This window comes from Macaca nemestrina, chromosome 13, assembly GCF_043159975.1.
Source record: "Macaca nemestrina isolate mMacNem1 chromosome 13, mMacNem.hap1, whole genome shotgun sequence".
NCBI lineage: Eukaryota > Metazoa > Chordata > Mammalia > Primates > Cercopithecidae > Macaca > Macaca nemestrina.
The window spans coordinates 25,650,233-25,673,698 of NC_092137.1; the positions used below are offsets into that span (position 1 = coordinate 25,650,233).

The following is a 23,466-nucleotide window of genomic DNA, read 5'->3' on the forward strand; positions in this document are numbered from 1 at the left end:
CACAAAATGTAAGGAAGCGTCATACTGGGGGTCATGCAAGCCCATGACTGAGGGGCTCCTTACATTGGGGACCTAGGTGCCTCCTCATCTCACCCTGGCCCTGATCCTGAACATAACATACATAGATGCAAACACATACACACACACACACAGCAAAAGTACAAAGAAGTATATAGAAGGCCAGGCGCAGTGGCTCACGCCTGTAATCCCAGCACTTTGGGAGGCCTAGGCGGGCGTATCAAGAGGTCAGATGGAGACCATCCTGGCTAACACAGTGAAACCCTGTCTCTACTAAAAAATACAAAAAATTAGCAGGGCGTGGTGACAGGCACCTGTAGTCCCAGCTACTCCGGAGGCTAAGGCAGGAGAATGGCATGAACCCGGGGGTCGGAGTTTGCAGTGAGCCGAGATCATACCACTGCACTCCAGCCTGGGTGACAGACGGAGACTCTGTCTCAAAAAAAAGCATATGGAAATGGTAATCATCAAATTCAGAAAAGTGAGTATCTCTGGGGATAGAAACAGAATCGTGACCGCAGAGGTATACCAACTCCACTGGCTACATTTTCTCTCTTAGGCTGGGTTCTAGGTACAATATATTCTTTTTGTGTGTGTGTGCTCCATTTATTTAAGTGGAAATACATATTTTTTTAAATTTTACTTTAAGTTCTGGGATACATGTGCAGAACGTGCAGGTTTGTTGCATGGGTATACATGTGCCACGGTGGTTTGCTGCACCTATTGACCCATCATCTAAGTTTTAAGCCCTGCATGCATTAGGCAGTTGTCCTAATGCTCTCCCTCTCCTTGCACCCGACCCCCCAACAGGCTCCTGTGTGTGTTGTTCCTCTCCCTGCATCCATGTGTTCTCAGTGTTCAACTCCCACTTATGAGTGAGAAAATGTGGTATTTGGTTTTCTGTTCCTGTGTTAGTTTGCTGAGAATGATGGCTTCCAGTTTCATCCATGTCCCTGCAAAGGACATGAACTCATCCTTTTGTATGGCTGCATAGTATTCCATGGTGTGCATGTGCCACATTTTCTTTATCCATTCTATCATTAATGAGTATTTGGGTTGGTTCCAAGTCTTTGCTATTGTAAATAGTGCTGCAATAAACATACGTGTGCATGTGTCTTTACAGTAGAATGATTTATAATCCTTTGGGTATATACCCAGTAATGCCACTGCTGTCAAATGGTGTTTCCGGTTCTAGATCCTCAAGTAATCCCCACACTGTCTTCCACAATGGTTGAACAATATATTATTCTTTATGCTTTATATGTCCTATTTCTTTATAATATTTTAGATCATCTACTTTCAGTATATTCTCTGGTAAGTCTTATCCTGAGAGTTTTAGCAGGGGGGAAAGGCAGTTCTCCATATATTTTATTATTGAAACAGAGTATACCAAATACCATAAGCTCTGTACTTTTATCCAAATATACATGAACTCTATAATATGGTACAATAGCCATGATTTCAAATCTTTAGCAACGTGTTCTACCAGTATCTCAACAATAGTTGCTAATAAAGGATACATTTCAATTTTATACTAAACTCAAATTACTTATCTATATATTATTTCAGCCACTGTTACCAAACAGGAAGAACAAGAATTTATGGCTTTTTGCCTTTTATTCCTAAACCTCAAAAAGAACTTCTAAAAATGTATTATTAAGCTTAATAAAATGTTAAGGTACCGGATTAACTAGAGCATGACTACCAATCACTGAAAAATGTCAGTAAGTCTGTCTTTATATTCTGAATGCTTAGTTTTTAAGTATCTCAATTTATAACATTAGCCCATAATATCATTAGTCAATACCTTCAGGCACAATGTACTCAACGGTGTATATAAATCCATATTTTAAATAGTATTTTTAGTAATTCTAACCTATTTTTTATTAATGCTTCTTCATCAATCTGATGAGATCACCATTGTTTTTATATTTTCCATTTGACTGACAAGTTCATAATATAAATAGAAGTATCCACTCTGTTTCTTTCTGGCTGTTCACATGTGTTTGCATTATTACTTCCATCTTCAGTTGACTCTAAAACTTCAACCTGCATTTTCTTTGCAGGAAACTTTGTGAGCCATTTGTCTATTTTGCAAGGTTCATTTTATTCAGATCAGGTAATATGATCTGGAAGACCACTAAACCCAGCAGAGGTGAACTAAACAATGTGCTAAAACAATACAAGCAGGTAAATAAGGAGGATCACATTATCAGCCCCTCCAGGCGGTGGGGTTCCCTAGCTTACCATACCTGACAGACATCATCAGACACAGATGAAGTAAAGTGTCAACCTATGGGTTAAATACTGGTAAAACTTGATTGCTCGTATTTTCTTGTAATACCCTGCCTAGAGGATCATTTTACATACCTCCCACTTTGGAGACTATTGCTCTTTTTAAAAGTAGTGAGAAGACAAGACTGCACTGAGCTTGAGGAGACTTTCAGGATTAGGGCTGTTAGAAGTAGAGAGGAAACTAAGAGTCTAAGTGGTCAGGTAACTTGGCCTGAAGTTGCAAAGCTAGGAATCTGGAGTTTTGACGATGACGATGCTAAAGCCCATTTTCTTTCTACTGTGTCACATCGCCCCCTCCAGGGCAACATGAAGCTTCAAGGAATAAGGAAAGAATACAGGTCCCAAAACTGTGGTACTGGATCAGACCTTAAATCATGGAGTTAAGTAGGGTCTGGAAGAGAGTGCAGCAAAAAGTTTGGATCCTTGTTAGTTCTTACACTCTGTTCTATTCATAGAAGATAGAGTGTTTCAGACCTGGACTACGTCTACACGTAGAAGTTTCGTAACTCCCACAGTAAAGACTAAAAGAAAAGGAGAGGTGGCTTTGGAAGTGTCGCCAGAACGTCTGTACATGCCTTGGCGTTAGACAGCCTTTATTTCCTTTGAATATTTTTGTTAATTTCTTAACCCTGCCAGTTCTCAGCTACGTCAAAGCATCCGAGTATTGAAATTTCTTATGTAAGTTCACCACTTCCCACCATCTCCCTGTCAGTTTTTCTTTGGATGTCCATTTAATTAAGAAGTCAGTGAGGGGCCAGGTGCGGTGGCTCATGCCTGTAATCCCGGCACTTTGGGAGGCTGAGGCGGGCAGATCACGAGGTCAGGAGATGGAGACCATCCTGGCCGACACAATGAAACCCGGTCTCTAATAAAAATACAAAAAATTAGCCAGGTATGGTGGCACGTGCCTACAGTACCAGCTACTCGGGAGGCTGAGGCAGGAGAATCCCCTGAACCCGGGAGGTGGCGGTTACAGTGACTGGAGATTGCGCCACTGCACTCCAGCCTGGGTGACAGAGCGAGACTCCAACTCAAAAAAAAAAAAAAAGAAGTAGTTAGTGATGACTAAGACTCTCATTAACACTTAGTTATAACAAGCCAAACTTTATTGAAAGAGAACTTCCTTGCTTATTTCAGAAAAATTCTCAAATATCCTTCCTCTGTAACTTTTCTCTCCTCCTTCAGATTTAAAAAAAAAAAAAAAAAAAAAAAAGGCCAGGGATAATAAATGTTCATAAAACCTTAAAGATTTGCTTTTTACAAATCTGAGAGGGTTCTCTAGGTTCCAATAAAAAAATTCACTAACTGCACTCCACTACAACAGAGAGTTCTGAGTAGCTAAATATAACCTCATAGGGCTGTGGTAATTCTTAAATAAATAGCATGTAAAGCATTTAGCACGATAACTGGCATCAGGTAAGAGCCCAATAAATGTTAGCTATTATTATTGATATTATTAGTACTATTCAAATATAGTGAAGTTACAATGATATTTAGTCCAACCCTGATTACTACAGCATTTCAGTCCTATTTTAACTTATATATAATATTAATATACAAAAATTCAAGTTTAAAATATGTTTTATTTAAAGGTTGTGAGGTTTTCATGTTAAAAATGAATTAACAAGTAAATCATATACATCTGTTTCTCTCAGTTACCTACAACTCAGAGAGGTCTGTCCTACTCTTGACATGTTAAAGAGGAGGAAAAATAATTTCAAGAAATGCCCCCAAAAAAGGCCTCCATAAAATTCAACACCCAATTAAAAATACTTACCAAGAACAGAAGAAAACTTTCTTAAATTGACAAAAGACATCTTCCAAAAACCATCAGTAAACATCATATCTAACAGTGAAACACTGGAAACGTTACCACTCAGCAAAAAGATTAAAATGCCCATTATCATACTTATTCTTGTACCGGAGGGCCTAGGCAATGCCATAACAAAGAAAAAATTCTTCGTATAAAGTTGGGAAAGGAGCTTGGTTAATTAAATCTTCTAGAAAGTGGCCCAGTAAGTACATTCTTTGATGCATCCTCTCTGCTCTAAATACACAATAATGGATAAAATATTTTTTAACAATATTTTTTAAAAATTAAGTTCAAAACCAAGACAAACCTCTATTTGGAGAAACAGAATAGATACACAAAGTTGCAAGCAGGACTGAAGCTCTAGGCTTGCTGGATCCTGAGTCTAGAACCAGGTGTGCACTTCCTGTGGGGTAGTAAAAACAGAAAGCAAAGGAGGATGAAGAAATGGAGACATCTGGGCCAGACCCACTGCTTAAGGCCAGCAATGATGCTGGAGCTGAAAGGAAACTAAAAAATACTGCTGCCAAGCTCTGCCTAGAACTACAGTTTATCTAATACTCTAGGCTTAGATAAGTGGGAAGATATAAACAGCCTCAGGACCAGGAACTGAGTCAAGACTCATACTGTATGAGAAGATCAAAAATAGCCCAATTAACTCAAAGGGCAGGACCCTTAGCCCACAATTGTCGTATCTGATTCTAGACTGAGGTCCAGTAGGTCAACTGAAGCACCTGAAAAATCACCACACAGAGGAGAGTGGGCACAGAAGATAAGAAAACAAAATCTAAAGCACTCACCCTGAAAATGGGTCTGTCATTTGGCTGGGTGTGGTGGGTCACGCCTCTAATCCCAGCACTTTAGTAGGCTGTGGTAGGCGAATCGCTGGAGGTCAGGAGTTCGAGACCAGCCTGGCCAACATGGTGAAACCCTGTCTCCACTAAAAATACAAAAATTAGCCAGGCGTGGTGGCGGGCGCCTACAATCCCAGCTACTTGGGAGGCTGAGGCAGGAGAATCACTTGAACCTGGGAGGCAGAGGCAGAGGTTGCAGTGAGCCAACATCGTGCCACTGTACTCCATCCTGAGTAACAGAGCCAGACTCCATCTCAAAAACAACAACAACAAAAAAAAAGAGTCTGTAATTCAAAACTTCAAAACACATGAAGAGATACACTGAAAGACAGCCAACAAAACCAATAACTGAGTATTATTCCAGGTGAAGTTTAATTTTACAGAACAGTCTGACAGACCTATTATATAAGTACATTTAGGGTACTTAGACAAAAATTGTAAAAATTATTGGGAATGCAAATGGTACAGTCACTTTGAAAGATAATTTAATAGTTTCCTACAAAGCTTAATATATTCTTACTGTTTGACCCAGAAATCACTCTCCTAGGTATTTTCCCAAGTGAGTTACAAACTTAATATCTACACAAAAACCTGCACACAGATGTTTATAGCAGTTTTATTCAAAAACTGCCAAAAACTAGAAGCAACCAAGATGTCCTTCAGTAGGTGAACGAATAAACAAACTGTGGTGTTTCCATGAAATGGAATATTATTATTCAGCGCTAAAAAGAAACGAGCTGGCCGGGCACGGTGGCTCATGTCTGTAATCCCAGCACTTTGGGAGGCCAAGGCAGGCAGATCACGAGGTCAAGAGATCGAGACCATCCTAGTTAACATGGTGAAACCCCATCTCTACTAAAAATACGAAAAATTAGCCGGGCGTGGTGGTGGGTGCCTGTAGTCCCAGCTACTCAGGAGGCTGAGGCAGGAGAATGGCATGAATCCGGGAGGCGGAGCTTGGAATGAGCTGAGATTGTACCACTGCACTCCAGCCTGGGCGACAGAGCGAGACTCCATTTCAAAAAAAAAAAGAAAAAGAAAAAGAAATGAGCTATCAAGTCACCAAAAAAACTTAGAGGAAACTTAAATGCATATTGCTAAGTGAAAGAATCCAATCTGAGTTGGCTCCATACTATACGATTCCAAATCTATGACATTTCCAACTCTGGAAAAGGTAAAACTATAGCCATGTAATGACATTTATTCTGTCTGTACTGCTAAGTATTTTACAAGTGAGCCACTTGCAGAGTTGTAGCATGCAGTCATGCCATGTAATGACATTACATGTAATGCCATGTTAATGATACATGACATTATGCATTTGTCAAATCCATAGAATATACAATACAAAGAGTGAACTCTAAATCATGAACTTTAACAACAATGTATCAATATTGGTTTATCAATTACAATAAATGTAGCATACTAATGCAAGATGTTAATAGGAGAAACCACATGGCAAAGAGTGGGTACATGGAAACTCTGTTCTATTCAGCTACATTGGCCACAGTTGTGTTAATGTATTTTTATTCCATTATGTATATTGTTTTAAAAACTGTATTACTGATAATTGCACTTGAGCACATACACAAAAGAAATGGAAACAGAGACTTAAACAGACATATGGATACCAATGTTCATAGCAGCACTCCTTGTAATGGCCAAAACAGGGAAAGAACCCAAATGTCCATCAATGAATGAATAAACAAAATGTGGTAGATGCATACCATGAAATATTATTCAGCCTTAAAAAGGAAATGTTGACACATGCTACAATATGAATGAACTTTAAGCACATTATACTAAGTGAAATCAGCCAGATACAAAAGGGCAAATCTTGTAATGACTCCATTCATATGAGGTACCTAGAGTAGTCGAATTCATAGACAGTAAGTAGAATGGTGGTTGCCAGGGGCTGAGGGAAGAATGGGGAGCTGGTGTTTAAGGGGTACAGAGTTTCGGTTGGGGACAATGAAAAAGCTCTGAAGACAGTGGTGATGGCTGTGCAACAACGTGAATGTATTTCATGCTACAGAACTGTACACTTAAAAATGGTTAAAATTGTAATTTTTATGTTATGTGTATTTTACTATAATAAAAAAGAGTGCTGAAAAACGAGTCATCCAAATTGAAAAAACAAAAATTGCATCTCTTCATTATACCATACATAGAAATAAATTCCATATGGAAAGCAAACCTTTTTTAAACTTTTGGAAGAAAATACAAGAATATATCATTAACACCATGAGAGAGAGAAAATTTTCTTAAACCAGATACACACCCGAAAAAAGACAAGCCATTTAAGGGAAATTTTTCATAAATATGACATTAAACTTAAATGGTATATACAACCAAACACATTGTTAACAAAGGGAAAGAAAAGCCTAGGGCTGGCAGGATGCATTTGCAACACACAGACCCATTGAAGAATCAGCATCTAAAGGAACCCAACTGTTCCTCAGTGAGTAAAAGGATACATACGCTGTGATGTAAGTCGACAACCAGGCCAGGTGTAGGGGCTCATGCCTGTAATCCCAACACTTTGGGAGGATCTCTTGCCAGCCTGAGCAACATGGCGAGACTGCATCTCCACAAAAAATTTTAAAATTAGCCAGGCATAGTGGCACGCAAGTGTAGTCCCAGCTACTTGGGGGAATCACTTGAGCCCTGGAGTGCCACTGCTCTCCAGCCTGGGCAACAGAGCAAGACCCCATCTCAAAAAAAAAAAAAAAGCCTACAACTGAATACACTAAGCAGTTAAAAATAAATGGATTAAATCCACAAGTAGCAACATGGTTATAGCCCCATTAATTATGAAGTAACATGCGTACCTCTGACCCAGCAATTGTATTTTTTCATTCACTGCAGCAACAGTCCTTAATAAGAATACGAAATAAACTACAATACATACTACATAAGAGATTGTGTAGTAGTTAAAACGACTCAGGTTGATTCCTGTGTTCCAACATGAAAAGATCTCAAAATCATTCTGTTAGGGGAAAAAACTGCAGAACACTGTGTACGGTATGATGTCATTAATGCAGAGGAGAAAAAACTGCTCTTTTTTTATTCTGCGTTACCTATGTATACATGGAAATACATAGAGAATAGTCTGGAAAGACCACAAAAACTGATAACTTCTGTTTCCGTGAGTAGGTCAAGGGGGCCTTTATTCTGTCTGTACTGTCTGGGTATCTGACAAGTGTGTGTGTTCCTTATATATACAAGAAAATACATAGAGAATAGTCTGGAAAGACCACAAAAACTGATAACTTGTTTCCGTGAGTAGGTCAAGGGGGCCTTTATTCTGTCTGTACTGTTTGGGTATCTGACAAGTGAGTGTGTGTTCTGAGTGACCTGCAGAGTTGCAGCACACAGTCACACAGAGTACGCACTACACAACTCCAGAAGCTGCCAGGCACGGGGACTCCAATGGGAATGATGCTCCCTAAAGCTGGGCAGTATACAATCTACACAACTAGACGCCACAGCTCTGATGCTTATGTAATTCGAAATCAATAAAAGGGAGTGGGGAGGATAGAGAATGGACTGCAAACCAGCATAAGGGAACATTCTGGGGCGATGGAAATTTCTTTTTTTTTTTTTTTTTTTTTTTGAGACGGAGTCTCGCTCTGTCGCCCAGGCTGGAGTGCAGTGGCCGCATCTCAGCTCACTGCAAGCTCCGCCTCCCGGGTCTACGCCATTCTCCTGCCTCAGCCTCCCGAGTAGCTGGGACTACAGGCGCCCGCCACCTCACCCGGCTAGTTTTTTGTATTTTTTAGTAGAGACGGGGTTTCACCGTATTAGCCAGGCTGGTCTCGATCTCCTGACCTTGTGATCCGCCCGTCTCGGCCTCCCAAAGTGCTGGGATTACAGGCTTGAGCCACCGCGCCCGGCCGATGGAAATTTCTTGATTGGAATGCTGGTTACAAAGTATACAGCAGTCCCCCACTCAGAAATAAACAATTTGTAAGTTTTAAGTTGTGTACCATTCTGAGCAGCCTGATGAAATTTTGTGCCATCCCACTCTGTCCCACCTGGGATGTGAACCATTCCTTTGTCCAGCATATCCACACTGCATAAGCCACCCTCTGGTTACTCACTTAGTAGCTGTCTCAATGATCAGATTGACTGTCATGGTATCACAGTGCTTGTGTTCAAGTAACCACTGTTTTACTTAATAATAAACCCGAAGTGCAAGAGTAGTGATGCTGGCAATTGGGATATGCCACAGAGAAGCCAAACATATGCCTAACAGAAATCATTAATCTCTCATGGTACCTAATTTATAAGTTAAAACTTTATCATAGGTGCTTAAGTATAGGGGAAAAAAACAGTCTATATAGGGTTTGGAATCAGCTGTGGCTTCAGGCATCCACTGGTGCTCTTGGAACATATCCCTGAGGCTAATGGGGGGACCACTGTACACATTTTTCCAAAACTCATCCAACCACACATGGGAAATCTGTACATTTTATTGTGTCCACTATACATCAATAGGTTGGTTTTAAAATAAATATATAAACAAAATATCATCGAGAGCGCCTGGAATAAGGCACCCAATATTGTAGAACCTATGCACCTCTCAACAAGAGACCTGCTGGCTGCACACTGTCACACAGAGTACGCACTACACAACTCCAGGAGCTGCCGGGCACGGGGACTCCCATGTGAATGGTGCTCCCTAAAGCTGGGCAGTATACAATCTACACAACTAGACGCCACAGCTCTGATGCTCATATAATTCAAACTGGAGAAATAAATTTACTTATTCAAGACTTCCTATACAATGCCAGATTTTGATTATTACTCTTATTTTTCACACGAAGAAACTAAGGCCCTGGGGTAATATAAAGACAAAAAATAAAAAAATAAGTTGAAATTCTCTTGGTTCTGAGTCTAATTTTCTAACCATAGGTAGAAATTTGTCTCCCGGGCATAGTGGACATCCAAAAACTGCCAGCACTACCTTGACTGCACAACCCCTTTGAAAGGCAATTCCACTTATGCATTATGATAAAAATCCTCAGAGAACTCATAAAAGGTCAAGTTTTAATTTGGCAGACAAAGTAACCCAACAGGCACTGCAACCCAGGTTACTGAAACAGCAGCCTGGAGCTCCAGAGTTCAGAGATTCAACCAAGGCAGAGGACAGGTAGGATTCTAGCCCTTACAGAAAAGCAGAGGCACCGATAGCCTCGCACTACAGGTCTAAGATCCAAGAACTAGGATGAAAATGAAAAAGTGTTTTCTAGACAACACTACCCTCTTCCTTCTCAAGTGACAGGAAAAGCCAATGGGAGAAGGAACAAAATGGGATGATCTCAAGCAACAGCCCAAGGAGCAAGCTCTTGACGGTCAACATGTAAGACACACGGGAAAGTGGTAGCATGGCCACAGAAACCAAGACCTCGCCGTCTTAGCCATTGCTTTAACGTGCCCAGACCTTAGAAACTGGGTTGCCTGGCATGGCAAAAAAAAAAAAAAAATGGCAGAGAGAGAGAACTTGTGGAACAGGGGAAATCTAGCAACGTTCCCTAACACTAGAGTGACTGACACTGCTCCATGGCAAATGTGGCCAAATCTTGCTTGTCCATTCATTCATGCAATAGACATTTATGGCTCGACCGCTGTGAGACAGGCAACATTCTGAAGACTTTGCAGTGAATTGTCATGGAGCTTATTTCTGGTTGGGAAGGAAGGAAACTTCCTTTCTTTCCAAACGTCTTTTTTCCCCTCTGAGAGCCCCCTTTAAATGGTACCCGTAGGAGCCTTCGTAGGAGCCTTCGAAACTCTCCCAAATTTCTCCCATAGGCTTATTTGACCTTTCCGCTTTTTCTCCAAACCACGCAAATTATGGCTTCAATTTCCCAATACTGGGAAAAGACAAAAGAGACCTAAAGTGAATACGGCATAAAACATAAAATTGGACGCTCTTTTGTATTTTATGTGCATATCTTCACAGTCACACTGCCAGCACCTCAATAACATGAGGGTGTTTCATACTATTTCGTGGCCCCAGTGCTGACTACGGGTCTCTACCCACAGTAGCTGGAAGGTCTTTCTAATCCCAAGGCCTGGCACGGGAATTTAAGGGCAAGTATTCGTTACCGGCATCCTCCTCTCGGGACACTTTCCTGACCAGGGTGACCTCCCGGACAGGTTCGCTATTAGGTGCCTCGGGAAAAAGTGATTTGGGGTGATCCGAAATAAATATCCTTCCCTCTGCCAGGGCCTGCCCGCCTCACCTGCCCTCTGCCAGGACCTGCCTCACTCACCCCTTCAGCACCTAATGCAGAGCCGCCTCCAGGCGAGCCGGGCTCTGGCAGCATCAGCCCGGCGCCGCGCCCCAGCTCGCGCCCGTGCCCCGGCGCGTTCCGGACCCCGAGACCCCTCCCGGCCCGGGCTCCGCAGCATCCCCTCTGCCTGTCCCTCCGCGGCCGACTGCGCTGTCCCACCTCGCAGCCCCGCGCGGTGCAGTGGCCCCGGCTCCCCGCGCCCTCCCCGCCTCCCGCGGCGCCGCACCCGCAGACTCCCGGGTCCCCAGTCCCGGCGCAGCGCGGGCTCCCGTCCCGCACCTCGCGGGCGCGAGGCTCCAGCCCGACTCTGCTCCCCGCAGCCCCGGCGGCGGCCGCAGACCCCCACCTTGCTCACTTCCCTGCAGGAGCAGGGGGCGTCGGGAAGGTCTCCTGCGGCCTCACTCCTCCTCACGCTCCGGCCCGGCCCCCTCGGCTGAGGCAGCGGCGGCACCCACTCAGGCCCCGGAGCCGCCCCCGCGGCGAACGTTCGCAGCGCCTGGCTCGCACCGCTTCCCCGCCCGGCACGCGCAGCGCCCGCCCCCGGCGCGAGGGCGCGAGGGCGGAGGGCGGAGGGGCGGGCGCGCGCCCAGCGCGAGCGCGCGACCGGGGGCGTGGCTTCCGCGCGCGAGGAGGGGGCGGGAGCGGCCGAGCACCCCTTCACCCCGCCCCCGCGGTTCCGGGCAGGCGGGAAGCTGGCTCCATCCAGGCTTCTCCCGCTCTCTGGCGCCGGGCCCGGTGCCTTTCCATCCGCTGGTATCCGCCGGCAGGGTGCCCGGCCCGACGTGACTACCGGGCAAAGAATGCAAAGAGCCACCCCGTGAATCATTCTCTGCGCCTAGGGCACAAGCCTCTGCCCGAGTGACCCGCATGAACTCCGCAAGCTCGCCCAGCCGCGGCGTTCACCCCGCGCCGCACCAGGTACCTGTGGGCGCACGATCACGGTCACAGCGCCTGGGCTCGAGGCTCCCCAAACTTAGCGGGGAAAACAGCCGTGTACACAACCAAGTCCGGTGACCTGTGCAGAGCCAAGGCACAGTGCGATGCTGTGGGAAGGCACAGAAGCTAGAGATGACTTCCGCTTGGACGCCGCACAGAGGGCTTCCTGGAAGAGGCGGCATTTATGGTCAGCCTCGAAGGAAGAAAAAGAAGTCCTAAGAGGAAAAAGGGAGGACATTAGGGCTGGGAAAACAGATTGGGCAAAGGAGCCAGGGGCAGTCAGATTTACCATCAAAGCACCAGCTTTTTTGTGTTTTACTGTTATCCATCTTTTATAGAATTCTTTCCAAACTGTGTGAAATACAGGAGATGGTGCCAAATTAGGATGTAGCAAGGACTTTGTAAATGGTTCAAATGGTCATTTTTCTCAACGTTACTTAAGACTCAAAACAGCAACGTCCTTTAGGGGCTATTGGTCAATGATGAAGGCTGTAAGCTCCAGAGCTAAGCGACCCCAGGCTTGCATGCTGGGAGTATGGTTTTCACTGTTTTTTGGCACCTTATGGTAAGGCAGATCGTGCCACCTCCTGCTGCTGCCTGCCTGCCTGCCTTTAGAACACCCTCTTCCTCCTCCTCTCCTCTTTTTATTTTTAAACTCCTATGGCGAAGGAAATGCTAATAACCAACTTTGTTAAATGGGAACAAATAGGTTCCTCAAAAGATGAGCATTTTTGGCCGAGCGTCGAGGCTCACGCCCGTAATCCTAGCATTTTGGGAGGCTGAGGCGGGCAGATCACTTGAGGTCAGGGGTTCGAGACCAGCCTGGCCAACATGGCAGAACTCTGTCTCTACTAAAAATACAAAAATTAGCCGGGCGTGGTGGTGTACACCTGTAATCCCAGCTACTTGGGAGGCTGAGGCAGGAGAATCGCTTGAACTTAGGAGGCAGAGGATGCAGTGAGCCGAGATGGCGCCACTGTACTCCAAGCCTGGGCAAGAGAGTGAGACTCTGTCTCAAAAAAAAAAGATGGACATCTTACCTTTCATATATGAAGTGTGAATATTTTCATGCTTGAGGAGACTTACCTCTTGTAGGCACGGTCTTGGCTATGTTTTGTACATATGAAGATACTCAGAATCAGGTAAGAGACATCTAGCCTCTTCATTTGCCCTTTTTGAGCATCCACTATGTGGAAGGCATTGAGAGGTGTTAAACATTGATTCTGTTATTCGGAGAAAAGATGTGTAAATAATATAAAATAAATGTGTAAATATTGCTTGATATGTTCTATTGATTGAAACCAAGGTAATTTCAATATGTGGGCTAGACAACCATAAACCATAAGGGAATTAAATATTTCAAGGACACTGTATTGGCATCTCCATCTCTGTTCTCTGTTTCTTCACTTCCCACATCCTCAGAAAACTTCTCAAACACCTTTCAATCATTCTCCCCCTCTCACTCCAAAATTACCAGCTTCTCTTTACTTGTCTCTTTCCTTAATCATCTATACATGTTTAAGCTTTTCCTGTCCTCAAGAAAAAGGAAGAAACCTTTTCTCTGTCCCTCTAGATTCTGCTTCAGTTACTAGTCCCTCTCTGAGTTTTCCTTCACAAATGTCTTGAAAGTCATCTACCCTCATCTCTACCTCCTTAGCAGCTCCTCAGCTCCTCAAACCTATGTAGTTTCTGTCCACACCGCATCACTGCATTGCTCTCAGTCATGAATGGCTTGTTTGATCCTAAATACCACAAGCCATCTTTGAGTCCTCATATTATTAGAACTCTCAGTGACATTTGACAGAGTACCCCACTCTTTCTGAAACTCCCTTGGTGTCATGGCATGACTCCTTTCTTAACCCCTGTGACCACTTCTCAGTTTCACAGATTCTCTCTTCAGCTGGTCTCACTCCACACATTCTCCCTGGACCATTCCATCCACTCTGTGTCTTCATCTGCCGCATATCAGCAACTCCCAAGTGCACTATCTCTAGCTCAGGCCACTCATCTTGGTTCCATATTCACAAAAGCCCGCCAGACTTCTCTACTGGGTGTCCTAGAGATACCCCACACTCTACATGTCTAAACTACTGTCCACCCAGTTGCCCAATTCAGAAACTGGGGGCCATTCTTGATTCCTTCTTCTCCTGCCACCCCTCTGCCCTGATGCCATTCCCAACAACCACTAAGTCCCATTGATGCTTCCTCATAAATAAATAACTAGAATGTATCCCTCTTAGGCCCTCTCACCTAAACTAATGCAGCAGCTTTGTTTGTTTGTTTTGAGACGAAGTCTCACTCTATCACACAAGCTGGAGTGCAGTGGCACGATCTTGGCTCACTGCAACCTCCGCCTCCCAGGTTCACCCGATTCTCCTGCCTCAGCCTCCTGAGTAGCTGGGATTACAGATGACCGTCACCACACCTGGCTAATTTTTATACTTTTAGTTAGAGACAGGGTTTCGCCATGTTGACCAGCCTGGTCTCGAACTCCTGACCTCAAGTGACCCACCTGCCTTGGCCTCCCAAAGTGCTGGGATTACAGGCGTGAGCCACTGCACCTGGCCATGCAGCAGCTTTTTATGTGGTCTCCCTGCCAGTCTTGCTGCTTCCAATCCATCTTCCATTCTGCAGGTTAGAGAAAACTTTCAAAAATTTACCACCCCTGGTGTCACTGTCTAGCACTTCCCTTAATCTAGACCTTGCCCATTCTCTCTAGTCCCTCTTCTGTTGCTTCCTCCACACACACCATACAAACTCCTGAAATGTTTCCACTTCCCCTTGGCTCCACACCTTTGTGCTTGTTTCTGTCTCTTTTTGGAATGTCATTTGAATACAAGCAAAGAATATCTAACATGTGTCACTGGAGTTCTACATATGTTGAAGCTATAATCTAAAAATCTTTCTGAAAATAAGATATGAACCTATAAGGGCTACATTTACCTGGGAAAACTGCCAGAGGCTGACCTCTGATAGCTATGCTATTTACACTATTAAACTGATAATAATAATGATCTTCGAGGTTTGCAGGTACAAAGTTCAAATTGTTTAAAAGGGTAAGAAAATTGGACTGCAGGCCAGGCATGGTGGCTCACACTTATAATCCCAGCACTTTGGAAGGCTGAGGTGGGCAGATCACCTGAGGTCAGGAGTTCGAGACCAGCCTGGTTAATGTGGTGAAACCCTGTTTCTCCTAAACATGCAAAAAATTAGCCAGACATGCTGGTGCACGCCTGTAATCCCAGCTACTTGGGAGGCTGAGGCAGGAGAATCGCTTGAACCCGGGAGGCAGAGATTGCAGTGAGTCAAGATTGTGCCATTGTGCTCCAGCCTGGGAAACGAGCGAAAATCCGCCTCCAAAAAAAAAAAAAAAAAGAAAGGAAGAAAAGAAAATTGGGCTGCAGTACTTTAAAGGTGGCTGCCAATTTTTTGTATCATTCCTCTCCATCCACGCTGGCCTTACTGAATTGTTTGGCGAATAGAACATGCAATATTCTGGGATTTCCAACCCCAGGTCACAAGAAGTCTTGAAGTGGTGTCCACTTGGGTTTGGGTATTTGGTCTTTGGGAACACTTTTTTTTTTTTTTTTTTTTTTGAGATGGAGTTTCACTCTTGTCACCCAGGCTGGAGTGCAGTGGCACGATCTCTGCTCACTGCAAACTCTGCCTTCTGGTTTCAAGCGATTCTCCTGCCTCAGCCTCCCGAGTAGCTGGGACTACAGGTACCCACCACCATGCCTCGCTAATTTTTGTATTTTTAGTAGAGACGGGGTTTCACCATGTTGGCCAGGCTGGTCTCGAACTCCTGACCTTGTGATCTACCTGCCTCAGCCTCCCAAAGTGCTGGGATTACAGGCGTGAGCCACCGCGCCCAGCCAGGAACACTTATTCTTAAAGCCCTGAGCTGCTATGTAAAACATGTAACTCCCCAGAAAGGTCCTACATGGAGAAGGAGAGGACCTAGCTGATTCTTGCTGGTATGAGTGAAATCGTCATGAAAGCCCTACATCAGCAGAATACCACTGAGTGACCTCAGCTGAAGCCACAGGGAACAGAAGAATCATCCAGCCAAGCCCTACCCAAATTCCTAACTCCAAAGACTGTGAAATTATAATTAAAATGGTTCTTACTTTAAGCCATGCTTTTTAGGGTAGGTGGTTTATTATGGAGTCTGGTAGCCAAAATAGTTGGCATCAGCTTTCTCAAGAGCAATATACAAAGGAAGGCAGTAGTGATACAGCATTTTCAGCATTTTCTAGAAACTTAAGGAACAAAGATGCAAGCCAAGGATTTTATATCCATCCATTCATGCTGTTTCTAAAACATCTAGTCGATAAAAAAGAACTGTTTACAAAATGCACAACTCAGAGAATACTGCACATGCAAGCCCATCTTAAGTGTCTAGTAGAGCAGGGTCAGCAAATTTTTCTAAAGCATCTGATAGTAAACATTTTAGGTTTGGTAGTCTAACTACACCAGCCTGCTACTGTAGCACAAAAGCAACCATACATGACATGTCAATAAGTGGGCGTGGCTATGTTTTGATAAAATCATATTTACAAAAACAGACATTGAGCTGGATTTGGCCCGTGAGCTATAGTTTGCCACCCCTATACTAGAGGAAAAGGAATAAATTTATTAAGCAAGCATATCACAAAACACAAGGCCCACATGATTTAAGAAAATAATATACCATGACCCAAGTGGGGTTTATGTATTAGTCTGCTACAGCTGCCATCACAAAATATTCAGATTGGTGGGCTTAAAGAACAGAAATTTATCTTCTCATAGTTCTGGGGGCTACAAGTCCTACATCAAGACGTTGGCAAGGGTGGGGCATGGTGGCTCATGCTTATAATCTTAATACTTTGGGAAGCAGAGGAGGAAAGATTGCTTGAGCCTATGAGTTCAAGACCAGCCTGGGCAACAGAGTAAGACCCCACCTCTAAAACATTTTTTTTTTCTTTTTTTGAGACAGTCTTGCTCTGTCACCCAGGCTGGAGTGCAGTGGTGTGATCTTGGCTCACTGCAACCTCCACCTCCCAGGTTCAAGCGATTCTCCTGCCTCGCTTTCCAAGTGACTGGGATTACAAGTGCATGCCACCCATTCGGCTAATTTTTGTTTTATTTTTAGTAGAGACAGAGTTGGTCTCAAACTCCTGACCTCGGGTGATTCACCCGCCTCAGCCTCCCAAAGGGCTGGGATTACAGGAGTGAGCTACTGTGCCTGGCCACCACAAAAAAAAATTTTTGTGTGTGATGGAGTCTTGCTCTGTCGCCCAGGCTGGAGTGCAGTGGTGCAATCTCGGCTCACTGCAGTCTCCACCTCCCAGGTTCACGCCGTGTTGGCCAGGATGGTCTCGATCTCCTGGCCTAGAGATCCACCTGCCTTGGCCTCCCAAAGTGCTGGGATTAACAGGTGTGAGCCACCGCGCCAGCCTACCTCCCCTTCTTATAAGGACAGAAGTCCTATTGAAGTAGGACCCACCTCTAATAACCTCATGTAACTTAACCCTTTAAAGACCCTATCTCCAAATATAGTTACATTCTGAGGTACCAGAGATTAGGACTTCAACTACCTAAATGTAAAAGCTAAGACTGTGAAACTCTTAGAAGAAAACATAGCTGTAAATCTTCATTACCTTGGGGCTGGTAAAGGCAAATGACAAAAGAAAATATAGATACCTTAGACGTTATCAAAATGTAAAACTTTTGTAAGTCAAAAGATGCCATCAAGAAGATGAAAAGACAGCCTACAAAATGGGCAAAAATATTTCCAGATAATACATGTAATAAGGGACTTATATCCAAAATATATAATGAATAATTAGACTCGACAATTATACAACGAATCACCCAATTGTAAAATGGGCAAAATATTTGATCAGACATTTCTCCAAAGAAGATATACAGAAGACCAATAAGCACACAGAAGGAGGCTTGACTTGATTAACTATTAAAGATATGCAAATCAAAACCACAATGAGATGCCACTTCATCCCACCAGATGACTGTTATTGGGCAATAAGAAAAAGAATGGAGTGCTGATACCTGCTACCACATGGATAAACCCTGAAAATATTATACACTAAGTGAAAGAAGCCGGTCACTGAAGACCACATATCATATGATTCCACTTTGTTTTATTTTATTTTATTTATGTATTGAGATGTAGTCTCACTCTGTCGCCCATGCTGGAGTGCAGTGGTGCAATCTCGGCTCCCTGCAACCTCTGCCTCCTGGGTTCACTCGGTTCTCCTGCCTTAGCCTCCCGAGCAGCTGGGATTACAGGTGCATGGCACCACACCCAGCTAATTTTTGTATTTTTTTAATAGAGACAGGGTTTCCACTATGTTGGTCAGACTGGTCTCAAACTCCTCACCTTGTGATCCGCCCACCTCAGCATCCCAAAGTGCTGGGATTACAGGCGTGAGCTACCACACCCGGCCTGATTCCATTTTATGAAATGTCTAGAATAGGCAAATCCATAGAGACAGAAAGGAAATTAGTGGATGCATGGGGCTGGAGAGGTTGGAAGGAGTGAGGAGTAGCTGCCAGTGGGTATAGGATTGCTTTGGAAGTGATCTTAGATTGATCTTAAATTGATCTTAATGTTCTTAAGATGTTCTTAAATTGATCATGGTGATGGTTGCACAACTCTCGTTAATATACTAAAAACCATTTAATTCTAAACTTTACATGGGTGAATTATAAGGTTTGTAAATTATATCAAATAAAGTTTTTTTTTCTTTGTTGTTGTTGTTGTTGTTGCTGTTGTTGTTTCAGACAGGGTCTTACTCTGTTGCCCAGGCTGGAGTACAGTGTCGCCCAGCTCACTGCAGCCTCGACCTCCCAGACTGAAGCAATCCTCCCACTTCAGCCTCTCTCCCAAGTAGCTGGGACCACAGGCGTGCACCACTGCGCCCAGCTAATTTTTTACTTTTTTTGTAGGGACAAGATCTCACAATGTTTTCTAAGCTGGTCTTGAACTGCTGGGCTCAAGTCATCTTCCTGCCTTGGCCTCCCTAAGTGCTGGAATTACAGGTATGTGCCACTGCACCCAGCCAGCTGTTTTTTGTTTTGTTTTTGTTGTTTGTTGTTGTTGTTGTTGTTTTTTCCGAGACAGAGTCTCGCTGTGTCTTCCAGGCTGGGATTCAGTGGCCCAATCTCAGCTCACTGCAAGCTCTGCCTCCCTGGTTCATGCCATTCTCCTGCCTCAGCCTTCCCAGTTGCTGGGACTACAGGTACCCACCACCACACCCAGCTAATTTTTTTTGTATTTTTAGTAGAGACAGGGTTTCACCATGTTAGCCAGGATGGTCTCGATCTCCTGGCCTTGTGATCTGCCTGCCTTGGCCTCCCAAAGTGCTGGGATTACAGGCGTGAGCCACCATGCCCGGCCACCAGCTGTTTTTATCAAAAAATAATACTATAAAACCCTCCTCAAAGACATATATATATATATATATATATATATATATATATATATACTTGAACAAGACATCACTTGGTTTTGTCTAAAATATCCTAATGTTATTAAGATAACCATTCTCCTTATGTTAATTTATAAATTTAATGTGATTCTCCAAAAAATATAAACACATTTTTTTCTGTGGCTATACAAGTTGATACCAAAGTTTATGTGGAAAAATAAACACTCAAGGATAACTAGTAAGACACAGAAAAGAAAGAGGTATGAGAGGAGACTAGCCCTAGCAAATATTAAAACATGCTATAGAGCTTTTTGAATGAAAACAGTGTGGTTCTGGCACATGAATAGGCAGACCAATGAAATCAAATACAAAGTTCAGAAGTTTACTTACTGCTTATGAAAATCCAGTAGACAATAGGCAAAGATGGGCTTTTTAATAAATGGTGTTGGGAGGCCAGGCACAGTGGTTCACGCCTGTAATCCCAGCATTTTGGGAGGCCAAGGCAGGCGGATCACTTCAGGTTGGGAGTTTAAAACCAGCCTGGCCAACATGGTGAAACCCGTCTCTACTAAAAAATACAAAAATTAGCTGGGCGTGGTAGCAGGCGCCCGTAGTCCCAGCTACTCAGGAGGCTGAGGCAGGAGAATCGCTTGAACCTGGGAGGCGGAGGTTGCAGTGAGCTGAGATCGCTGCCATTGTACTCTAGCCTGGGAAACAGAGCGAGACTCCTCAAAACAGCAACAAAAAAATGATGTTGGAGCAATTGAATATTTGTACTCTGTCAGTGAGATTATGGAAAAACACATTGCTGTAAGAAATGAAAAATAGTATAGCCCTTATGGAGAAGCATTTGGTAAGATTTAATGAAACGATTTGTACATTTACATTTCAACCTAGCACTCCCACTTCTAGGAATTTATGCTAAAGATACCTCCAGAATACATAGGCATGCTTACATATGTAGGTTTCTTCATTGCACCATAATTTGGAAAAATATTTGTATTTGCATCAGAAATTACCTAAATACCCAAACATAAAAGATTGGTTGAATACACTATGGTACTTAAATACAGTGGGATACTAGGAAGCCATCAAAAGGAATGAAGAAGATCTTTACTGACTGATACATAGTCATTTCCAAGATATATTATTGGGTTTTTTGGTTTTGTTTTGAGATAGGATCTTGCTCTGTCATCAAGGCTGGAGTGCAGTGGTACAATCATATCTCACTGCAACCTGGACCTCCCCGGGCTCCGGTAGTCCTCCCACCTCAGCCTCCCGAGTAGCTGAGACTACAGGTACATGCCACTATGCCCAGCTAATTTTTTAATTTTTTTGTAGAGACAGGGTTTCACCATGTTGCCCAGGCTCAGAAATCTCAATTCTTAGAACTTATTGTATTAAAACATTCAGTGATGTGTAATTATATTTACGCAACAGAGTATCTTACCAGAGTTATTTCTAAAAACCAAAATTAAAAAAAATACTTACAGGGCTCTGATTAAATTATGAGATAGAAGAGTCCCAAATCATTAAAATAACACTGTAAAAGAATGTTTTAGATGATGTAAAATGGTATATGTAGTACGACTCAAATTTTGTTTAAAAATGTATGTGACGGCTGGGAGAAGTGGCTCACACCTGTAATCCCAGCACTTTGGGAGGCCAAGGTGGATGGACCACCTGAGGTCAGGAGTTCCAGAGCAGCCTGGCAACATGGTGAAACCCTATCTCTACTAAAAATACAAAAAAAAAAAAAGTTCGCAGGGTGTGGTGGTGCATACCTGTAGTCCCAGCTACTTGGGAGTCTGAGGCAGGAGAATCACTTGAACTCCGGAGGTGGAGGTTGCAGTGAGCCAAGATCACACCATTGCACTCCAGCCTGAGTGACAGAGCGAGACCCTGTCTTTAAAAAAAAAAAAAAAAAAAAAAGTGTGAGACAACACAATACAAAGAGGGGCAAGCATGTAAATAGATATTTTATGGACGAGAAAACACATGGCCAGTAAACATAGAAAAAGATCCTCAATTTCATTAGTATTCAGAAAAATGCAAATTAATACTACAAAGTTGTACACCTACTAGAATGGAAAGATTTAAAGTTTCACAATTCCAAATGCTGGAAAAAAGGCTAATCAATTGGAAACTCTTATACAGTAATGCTAAGAATATAAATCAGTACAACCATTTTGGCAATGCTTAACAGAGTTGAAATTCTGCATACCTTATATCCAGCTATTCAACCCCAAAGACACTCTTCACGCATGCGCTGAGAGGAATGTACAATCACTGCACTGTTCTTAGTACTTATTTATTTTTATTTTTTGGAGACAGAGTCTCACTCTGTCACCCAGGCTGGAGTAAAGTGGCGCAATCCAGGCTCACTGCAACCTCCGTCTCCCAGGTTCAAGCAATTCTTGTGCCTCAGCATCCAGAGTAGCTGGGATCACAAGTGTGCACCACCACACCTGGCTAATTTTTGTATTTTTCATAGAGACAAGGTTTCACCATGTTGCCCAGGCTAGTCTCGAACTCCTAAGCTCAGGCAATCTGCCTGCCTCAGCCTCCCAAAGTGCTGGAATTACAGGCATGAGCCACCACACCCAGCCTGTTCTTAGTACTTATAAAAACAATCCAAATGGCCAGCAAGAGAAGAATGAATGCATAAATGTGTATATCTCCACAGCGGAAATATTAAACAGCAGCAAAAATAAAAGAGCATTTGCATAACACAACATGGATAAATTGAACCAACATTTTTCTTAGTGAAGAAAGCAAGAAACATATGACTCATTGCATGTTACCATTTTTACAAGGCTCAAAATCAAATAAACACAAACAATTTTTAAAATTACTTTAGTAAGACAAGCGAATGATACTCCCAGCCCAGGAGAGGAAGTGGTAGACTAAGGGGTGCACATAGGTAAATGACAATTATTGCCATGATTTCGAATGTTTTGATTCTTGGGGCGGGGGGTGTAATGTTACATACATTCTTTGTATGTTTCAAATATTGTATTTTTCTTTTTTTTTTTTTTTTTTTTTTTTGAGACGGAGTCTCGCTCTGTCGCCCAGGCTGGAGTGCAGTGGCCGGATCTCAGCTCACTGCAAGCTCCGCCTCCCGGGTTCACGCCATTCTCCTGCCTCAGCCTCCCGAGTAGCTGGGACTACAGGCGCCCACAACCGCGCCCGGCTAATTTTTTTTGTATTTTTAGTAGAGACGGGGTTTCACCGTGGTCTCGATCTCCTGACCTTGTGATCCGCCTGCCTCGGCCTCCCAAAGTGCTGGGATTACAGGCGTGAGCCACCGCGCCCGGCCAATATTGTATTTTTCAAAGATAAAGGGAAAGAATGTGTGTTTGTTGTGTTCCTTGAATAAGACTGGATGAATATAAACCAAAATATTAGAAGAAGTCATCTCTGGGTAATAGGATTAAGAATTATTTTAATTTTCTTTGCATTTGTTTGTATTTTCAAAATTGTCTTAAATGAACATGTACTTTTTTGGAGGCAGGAAGAAAAATATTTTTAAAAATCTGTGCTAGAACCTGTTCTATTTTCATTCCACAGTCTGAACATCCAAGTCTTAATTACCATAGTGATAAATGATCTGGGGGAAGAGGTGCGTGGTGGAATCTCCAAGGTCATGTGCCAGGTAGTAAACTGAGAGTGGCAGAAAGGAGGCTGCAGAAGGATGTGACCGAGCTGCATGGGAGGGCAGACACCTGCCCGCCGAGTGTCAGTGTGGGCAAGAGGAAGGTAATAACAGCTGAAGGAAGACAATTTAATGAACCTGAAAACCATTCCTTAAAGTTGTAAAT

At 43.4% G+C, this 23,466-nt stretch overlaps 1 protein-coding gene across 27 annotated transcripts in view; it reads right to left on the reverse strand.

Annotated features, from left to right (window-relative positions):
- Window positions 1–21,531, reverse strand: part of LOC105479800 (dystrobrevin beta) — a 311,471-nt gene extending 289,940 nt beyond the window's left edge. For 24 of the 27 annotated variants that reach the window (XM_071076351.1, XM_071076350.1, XM_071076349.1 and 21 more), the window contains exon 1: window positions 11,623–11,815. The gene's annotated coding sequence lies outside the window, so the exon portion shown is untranslated. Of the gene's footprint in view, window positions 1–4,433; window positions 4,530–11,622; window positions 11,816–12,198; window positions 12,378–21,429 lie in introns of those variants that run through there. The other 3 variants (XM_071076311.1, XM_071076312.1, XM_071076313.1) reach the window with 3 other exon arrangements.
- Between the last annotated feature and the right edge of the window lie 1,935 nt (window positions 21,532–23,466).